Here is a 9,477-nt window from a genome sequence, read left to right on the forward strand (position 1 = left end):
TCAAAATCACCTGAACTCATATTCTGCAATCTTTCCTGCATGAAGTCAAGTACCTGCACACTACCAGCTGGTCTTAGGCAAATTCGCTCAGGGCCTGGCTTTTATTTCTGATAACTTTTTAAAATATAGAGGGAATGCTATTGCAAAAGGAGGAAAGTGATCTGGCAGTGTTCTTTAAAAATATTTTTATTGATTTCAGAGAGGAAGGGGAAGGGAGAGAGAGATAGAAATGTCAATGATGAGAGAGAATCATTGATTGACTACCCCCTGCACAACCCACACTGGGGGTCGAGCCCACAACCCAGGCAAGTGCCCTGACTAGGAATTGAACTGTGACCTCTTGATTCATAGGTTGATGCTCAACCACTGAGCCACGCCAGCCAGGCTGGGTGTTTTTAAGAGAAGTTAAAAGTAAGTAGTTTGATCTAACAAGTTAATTATTTCTGAATGAGTAAAAAGAGGCAAACTGAAAACTAGGAAAGCTGTAAATGTTAGTGGAAAAGGAATATTGAGAAATTTTATGTAGAAATGCCAGAACATAATTATGGGGATATGCTTAAACCCTGACCCAAGAAAGACTACTAACCATATTAATTCAAATGAGGCTGAAGTAGTTATAAAACATGGCCCTTTATAACTGCTGCTGAGGCACAGGAAATTTACTCAGGATATTCTTACTGTCTTCCTGGTCTATGAAATTTTTAGAAGATAATTGTAATAATATACACCATTGGGTTCTTACAGCCTTTTCTCCAAATATTATTACAGTTCCAAATTGCACAACCAGCAAGAATCACATTAATAATGAATGACCCTTGAGTGTTTCCAATGGGAAATAACTGGACCATTGTAAATGAGAACCCCTCTCATGATCAGACTTTGAAAACTGAAAAGGTGTATGGTATGCCCTCAAACTATAAGCAAATGTGATACTAGATGAAAAAGACAGAGAAATGAGACAGCAAAATTTGGATCATGATAGCTTATAGGTTAGGAATGACCCAAAATGTTTTTCTTTATTTTTTATTGTATTTTTGTTTTTTTTTGTTTAAATCCTAACCCAAGGATCTTGTTTCCACTGATTTTTAGAAAGAGTAGAAAGGAGAGAGCAGGGAGGGAGGGAGAGAGAAAAAGAAAGAGGGAGAGGAACATCAATATGAGAGGGACACAATTGGCTGTCTCCTGCATGCATCCTGATTGGGACCAGGGATTGAACTGACAACCCAGACACATGACCTTGACCAGTAACTGCAGGCTGATACTCGAATCACTTAGCAACACTGGTCAGGAACAAAGTGTTTTTCTTTTTTTTTAAAACAATAGTAAGAATGTACTTTATTTAGTCATTTTTCTTTACAGCTGGAACTCTACGAATTCAAAATTATCCTCCTTGACCGTGAGCTTCTTATAGACACCAGAAAAAGTTTCAACCTTGTGCTCGACGTTGTTCTGCTGCGCTTTGTCCAGATGCACCTTGATGAGCCAGCTGCAGTCCAGCTTCACGCGGATCCTCTTGCCCACACCCACGATCTCTCTTGGGAAGACCAGGTCCTCCAGGATGGCGTCGTGCACAGCGGTCAGCGTGCTGCTCCTGGGACGCTTCGGCTCATTCTTTGTTCGGCTTTTTCGAGTAGGCTTAGGCAGAATCCTCCTCTGAGCGATGAGGACCACGTGCTTCCCACTGAACTTCTTCTCCAGCTTGCGTACCAGTCGGACCTGGATTTTCTGGAAAGACTTGAGTTGAGGAACTGGGACGAAGATGATAATAGCTTTCCGACCTCCATCAACTTCAATTTCCTTGGCCGTGGTGATGTTCAGTTCCTGCAGCTGGGCCTTGAGGTCTGAGTTCATCTCCAGCTCCAGCAAAGCCTGGGAGATGCCAGACTCGAACTCGTCTGGCTTCTCGCAATTGGGCTTCACGATCATGGCGCTGGAACTGAACTTGGCTCCCCTTGGGTGAGCGCCACCTCCAAAGTGTTTTTCTTAATGAAGATCAGTGGAACCTGACTGGCTCCCATTTACCTGCTTTTCACTTTTGAGAAAATTTGACCTTGACTTCCATCCAAGGATACAGTCTTGCCCTATCCCCAATGGTCCATAGTTCAGCTAGATAAACTAAGACTTCCTAGTGATGAGCCTTTCTAGGACCATGAAACCCCAATTTCCAACCAAAAGGTTGGTCATCAGTGAATCATTCCGTTTGATTTATGACCCAAAGGGGGAGGTGTGGATGAAAATGGGGCCACATACTAAAGCTGACAAGATCCGAAGAGGCCTGCATAGTATGATTTGCAAAATCAGAGACTTAAAGTAACAACATAGGATAGCCTGAAATGACAACTTTCTAACTAAAAGTAACTCATGGTGCTAATTATGTCTTAAGTATTTTTTTCCTAACAAAGCTGAATCTTTATATTAACTGAACATGTCTGTTGTCTTTTTACATTTGAGATAACTTACATTTAGAATATCAGGAAATTTTTTTCTTTTATTCCAGAACCTCACTGCACCAGAGAAGCCACAGAACCCCTCATTGCTATTGTCATCATGTTAATTGTCAGCTGTTAACTATCCTCTATGAACCAATGCAAAAGAACTATGTGTCTACTTGTTTTACTTTTTATCCAATCTCAGAGATTTCCCTGTTTTACTTTCTCCCACCTTCCTAATCTATCGCCAATGGATTTTATTAAACCCCGTATGCATCCTGCTTTGATTGTAATGTATAATATAAGGTGCAAAATTGACACTTTCAGTTGAGATTTTGCTTCCTGGAAATTGTCGTCAGGTTGACTCAAACTCATAAAAATTCTCTACAGGTTTAAATGATTCTTATGCTGGTAGCTGAAAATTCCAGGCTTCTAATCAAGATTTGGCCTTTATGGCAAACTGTCCTCACCCTGCAACTATCCAGAGGCCTGTCAGGAGTTCCCTCATTGGGAAAAAAGACACTCTTATTGCCCATATCACTCAGAAAATTTCAAGAATTTAAACTGCTCTATTCAAAGAACCAGGAAATATCTTTCTATGACATCACATAAGGAAAATTAGGCTTTTTGAGTTGGGATCACTTGCCCAGGGTCACAGAGCCTGCAAGTTGACTCAACCATGCCATGTATTGTCTATTGGCACTTGACATCTATTCTCCACCCCTTTCTATATTTCCTCCTATACCAGAGGGACTGAAAGGTTAAATAACACCTTTCCCACTTCTAATGACTGGGAATCCAGGGGTGAATTAATTTCAGCCTCTGACCTGCACTTGTGTGTAGTTTGGACTCTGGAAGGGAGAAGGGGCTGTGATTCCTTCTCGTGGTGGGTGTGCTCTGCAGACAGAGATTTATGTGAAGAAGCAGGTGTTTCTTTCCCTCTGGGTGGGGCTGTGGCAGTGCGACCTTGAAACCAGACTACCTGTGTCACGTCCCTGACTTCCATTTTTCTGGCCCTTTATTGTTTTCACATGCACCTAATTCTGTACTAAAGACCTTGCTGCACAAATGTTAGTGCCTGGTTTACTTGCAATAGTCCAAACTTGGAATCAACACAAATGTCCATGAATGGGCGAATGGCTAAACAAGTTTGGTGCATCCTACAATGGAATAGACCTTAGGGATTAAAAAGGAAAGAACTATTTCGATATAATGGCGTTGATTCTAGAAGCCAACATTCGCCCAAAATTGCACATTAAATGGTTCAAATTATGAAAACTGCAGAAAATGCAAACTCATCTATAATGACTGAAAGCAGATTAGAGTTGGAGGGAGTAGGAGAGGGACAGAGTGAGGAGATTATAAGAGGGCCCAAGGAGGCTTTAAGAGTGAAGAACATGTTCATTTTCTTCATTGTAGCAACTTCTCTGGTGCATGCATCTGGCAAAGCTTAATAATTTGTATACTTTCAATATGGTAAGTTTATTACATGCCAACTAAATCAATAAATATGTTAAATTTAAATATACACATACAAAATATTGCTTAAAGTATAAGTTGAATATAAAATTCAAAACTCTAACATGACTATTTTCTTGCACATTTCTCAGCTTGTCCATCAAAGGAGGGTGAGCTACTCCACAGCCTGCAGCCTCCTCAGGTGTCTGCTGACCCCACCTCAGCAGCACCCACAGCCCAGCAGGGTCCAACTTTACCAGCATTACTCAGTCCACATTCCTTCTCACTCTTCACACTGCCCACAATGGACTTCAAAATCTCCTCTATCCAATCAGCTATCTGCCCACCAAGTTCAGTCCTGTGCAGGCAGCTCTTCCCCACCACCCTCTGTCCAAAGGGTGAATGGCCACTCATGCTTCAGGTCTCAGCCAAGAGGTCACTTTCTCAGAAGTGATCTCTGTGATCCCTAGACAAGCTGAGAGTCAAGTACATACAACTCTTACTTTGTGGCCCTTCTCTGGATTATAATTAACTCCTTAGTGGTGTGATTTCTCTGAGACCCTGTCTTTGATACAAGGTAAACTCCATGAGCACAGGTCCCACGTATGTCCTGTTCTCTCGGGTACCAGGGCCCTTTCCAGGCCTGGCACATCACAGATGCTCAGTAAACACTCATTAAATGGATGAGAGAAACCACCCAATGGAATCCTGTCACCCTGTGTGACACTAGTGGTCAAACTATGTTCCTTATAGGCATGAAGACATTGGTGTCAGCATGGGAGGAGGCCACAAGTGTGTGGGGATGACCCAGGGATGGGTTTTTTCCCCTCACCCAATCAGAGGGGCGGGAGATAGGACCAACTAAGAGTGAAGAGGCAGACCTTCCTTCATTCCCAGAAAATCACAGCACTCCCCATTTCCACCTTGTGAGTGCGGTCTCATATTCCTGGGGCCTGGACAGCAGCCTGTGTTCTTTGTCTTCTCACAGAGCCCTGACCTGGCAGACACTCTGGATCTGTCACCCCAGGTAGAGGTACTACCATGGGATATGAGAGCTCACACTGACCTCAAAGGAATCCGGGGATGACTTCCAAAACCAAGTTCCCTGGTCTGTGGGACACCTGCCTGTAGTCCCAGAACATCTCAACCACCCATGATGTCCTAGGGAGCAAGGAGAACTTCATCAGTAGGATGGGACAGGAGAACCCAGGATCTGGGTTTGCTTCCATCTCAGAGGACTGAGGGTCCCACAGGGGCCTCCCCTCCCCTAACAGAGGGACCCACAGCTCCTGTGGTTGACATGCCAAGTGGAGCTGATTCAGATCCTGGACCCTGAGGGAGGACTACCGCAGAGGATGGACAGGGACACAGGTGACTTGAATGCAACAACCCAAGGCAATGATGGAGAAGCACAGGGCATTTGGGGGATCAGCACTCTAGTTTGGCACACTTTACTAAAAGCCTCAGAAGAGACATCACCAGGTCCTGTTCTTGAAACCTTTGGGACAGAGAGTTCCTCCTGAAACAGCACATCCAGAGAGGGGACAGTTCTCATGACACTGGACTCATAATACTCTGGACCCTCAGCCCCTCTGAGATGGAAGCAGCCCCAGATCCTGTCCTTTTACTGGGCTCACCCTGCTCTGGGATGGAGTCAGGAGGCCTGGATCCCACTGTGACTGGAGCCCAACTGACTAGCCTTAAAGCTTGAAGCCCAGAGCCCACTTCTGCCCAGGTGTCAGGGCCAGCTCTCAGAGTCTGGTCAGCATCCCTGGAGCAGCACCTGGCATTGGCTGCATTTCTCCTTCTGCTCTCCAGGGAGCGACATTTAGACACACAGACAACATGGAATTCACACATGAACCTGGCTTTGCCTAAGGAGCTGGAGAAGGAGCCTGATTTCCATCCCCTGCTCCCACAGATGCTTTTGGAATCTGCCCTCATGACTGCTGTATCCCACCTGCTACTTCTAAGGACTGTGAAGAAAACAACAACAACAACAAAAATGGGCTTTAAATGTGCCTGACAAGCCCAGTGGGTCACATGGCAAGACTGACAAGCTCAGTGACCAAAAATAACTGCACAGGATGGTCTGATTACAAATTCCTAACTGGGCAGGTGATGGCAGGGAGTCATGTCCCAGGCATACAACTTCGTTAGCAAAGGTCAGACTTTAAGTTAAGTGAGCCCTGTTCCCTGTTCTTATCCATCTTGGATAACATACCTTTGATACATCAGAGTAGTTGTTCTTTTGCAAGACAATTTGAAGGCTCAGACTCTGGGACCGGCATATGAGACAACATATATCTTAGGTTCCCTCTATCCTGGCACAACCTCTCTATGTGCTGTAAATGTTAATTATCCTGGACCCACCAAAGTAAAAAAAAAAAAAAAAAAAAGTTATTCTCCATTTTACTATTTATCAATTCTAGAGATTTCTTCAATTCCTAATGGATTTCACACAACTTTTTCCATCTTCTTTTTTTATTATAATATTTAAAATAAGTCACACAACTGCCAAGCTCAGGATTTGAGATCTTGTTCCAGGCATATGACGTTAGCTTGGTTCAAATAAACTCATGAAAATCTTCACAGGTTGGGAAGTTTCTTACTTTAACAGGCCCAAGAGCACCTGCTCTATCAGGGCTCTATATTCTGCTCCCTGTCCCATGCCTGGCACCACCCATGAACAAGGTGGGGTAATAAAAGGAAACTCCCCAAAGGCAGAGGACAGACACCGCCCCAAGGTCAGGGAGCACAAGAACAGGCTCAGCCAACAGAGAGGAAGAGTCTCCCAGAAACTACAGCCTGAAGACCAGGGATCCCACCACCACCTGCGCTCCCACCACAGTCCTCTCTTCCCAGGACATGCAAGACACCTTCCTCTTCACTCCCAGGAACTGCAGGGCCTTCTGAGACTCCTGGTCCTGGGTCTCTGTCCCTGGAAGGAAAGGCCTGGCTGGTGACAACCTGAGACATAGGGAGGGTCCCCTCTGCAGTTGTCACCCAGCTAGACCCCTTCTTACCCTCATAGTCACCTCTGTGGCCTTCCTGCTGGGAAGAAATCCAACCTTCCCACCGCATTTGAGAACAAAGAGCAGACCCCGTGCCCAGCTTGGTTTCTGTGTCACAAACAGAAATAATCCCCAGTTTGGGGCCTGCAGGGCCCTCTGTGTGGTGCTGACAGACCCAAGATCAAGACAGAGCAGAGGCCAATGCTGGGGTGAGAGGGTGATCCTCTCAGGGGACAGGTGCCGCCATGAGCCTTGCTGTTGAAAGTGGGCTCCACAGGCCAGTAAGATCCACCTCCCCTGAGAGCTTGTCAGATGCAGAGTCTCTGGTCCACCGCACACCTGCAGAGTCAGAATATGCATTTTAATAGGATGTGGAGACCCTCACTGTGCACAGGAGAGGGGGAGGGGTGTCCCATCACCACATCACCAGATCTCATTCTGGTTGGGCACCCATATTAGCAGGACAGCTGCTGAAGCAGCATCTCTGGTGTCACCTGGGCATCGCAATCTTAACAAACTTTCACTGGTGATCCAATGCACAGCTGTGGTGACATCCCTGTGACAAGGGGTTATGAGGTGGACCCAGAACTCCTGCTCTGAAGGGAAAAGTCAAATGTGAAAGAGAGAGGGCTGTGGGTGTGGCTAATGTGCACCTGACTGGAAGCCATGGGGAATGCCAATGACTTCGATGCCCCAGGCTGGAGCTTTCCAAACAGAGCACATGAGTGAGTATGTGTGTTCAGATACCTCAGCAGCTCCAAGGCAACCAAAATTTTGAGAGATGGTAACCTGGAAGGAGGGGGAGAGGGTGGTAGAAATGAGGGGAGGAAGAGGTGGGTCCTTGGCACAAACTCTGCCCTGGTCCACGTGAGCAGGTAAGTGATCTTTCACGAGGAGGAGGCCCAGTGCACAGTAAAGAGGGACAGCAGATCCCAACAGTTTGTACAGCGGTGCCTTTGAGCTTTCCTGGAATCCAAGCTCTTCTCGCAGAGGGAGTGACAGTGCAGGCAGCAGACACCATGGAGTCACTCTCAGCCCCTATCCGCAGAGGATCTGTCCCCTGGCCTGGGCTCATGTTGGCCATTGAGGAAGGAAAAATCCTGGGGTGGACTGAAGGAGGAAAGACGGGGACTTGTTGCAGTGTCCTGGGGAGAACAGCGCTCTGAGAGTGGAGGGAGGGCTTTTGTGTGGACCTGAGGAGAGAGGACAGGGTGGCAGAGTCGTATGGGTAAGGGAGATGGCTAACAGGTAACTGGGAAATCTCATGATCTGGAAGTGTATTGGGGCAGGGAAACTTCAGTTGCTGTTAATTCCTAAATTATTCATCACTGAGTATTGAATTTTTTAAAGTGAACATAATAATAACAATTTATGTTAGGTGGCACCAGAGAAAAACATAATCAGGGGTGCTAAACATCATCCTTACCACCAGCATCAGGAGAAATACACCGCAAGAGGTGCAGGACTCTGGGAACATTCATTAATCAACAGCTATTTGCAGCCAGTTCCAGGCACTGGGAATGCAAGATCAGACAAGCCCCTGTCCCCATGGAGCTCACGTTCTGTGGGTGGAGAGAGATAAGAAAATATCTACATGTGATGTCAGGTACTCACAAGTGTTATATAAAATTGTAAAGTAGAGACAGGTCTGAAAGTGATAAACAGAGATCTTTAGTTAAGGGTTCCATGAAGGTGCCTCCCATGGACACCCCTAAGTGTCAGCAGGGGTCTGCGGGCAGTGATTGGGTAAGCCAAACAGACACCTGGAAAAGAGATTGAGAAACAGAAAAAGTAACAGGTTCACAGGTGCTGAAGTATTGGTGGTCATGCTGTTGACCTTGACCACACTCACACACACACACCAAGGCTGTGATGAAGAGACCTGTTCCAAATCCAGGGCCACATTTCCATCCCAACATATACATCCAAATATTGATCAATTTCTCTCTTCCCTCCTAGAATCACTCTTAAATTTCTGGAACGTGCCCTCCACTGGCCAACTTGCTGTTTTGTCAAAAAATACTGCCGAAGGGAGGGATGTGATTCTACATATCCGCAATGTGCCTCCCGATGTTAGAGGCTTCATATGGTACAGGGGGAAAGGGGCAAACTACAAACATAATATTGCACGTCTTGGAATGTTCCTAGGAAGACATAGAACAGGGCCTTCATACAGCAGTCGAGAGCAAATAAATTTTGATGGATCCTTGTAGTTAAAGAGGGTCACCCAGAAGGACACAGGAATCTACACCGTAGTAGTCTACCTTCCAGACTCAAAAAAAGAAATAAGATTTGGATTACTCAATGTATATGGTGAGTGATTGCTCTCTGACCTCTGGGTGTTGGGTGGGTGAACACATAGGACTGACAGCCCTGGACTCTCCTCCATCCCCCTCTGGATCATCTCCCAGGTTGTGATTGGGCATTTAGTGCAGGACACACACAGTGGAGACAAATTTCTAAGATCAGAGTTCCCTTCCAGGATTCCAGCCCTACAGACATTCTCCACAGAGAGAAGTTCCAGTCTTATGGGAGTCTATCAGCAGAGAGAGACCAGTCTCAGTCAGGTTCCCTAG

At 45.8% G+C, this 9,477-nt stretch overlaps 1 pseudogene; it reads right to left on the reverse strand.

Annotated features, from left to right (window-relative positions):
- Positions 1–1,353: 1,353 nt before the first annotated feature.
- Positions 1,354–1,957, reverse strand: LOC102430578 (annotated as a pseudogene).
- Between the last annotated feature and the right edge of the window lie 7,520 nt (positions 1,958–9,477).

The sequence above is a fragment of the Myotis lucifugus genome, unplaced genomic scaffold (assembly GCF_000147115.1).
Source record: "Myotis lucifugus unplaced genomic scaffold, Myoluc2.0 scaffold_559, whole genome shotgun sequence".
Classification (NCBI taxonomy): domain Eukaryota; kingdom Metazoa; phylum Chordata; class Mammalia; order Chiroptera; family Vespertilionidae; genus Myotis; species Myotis lucifugus.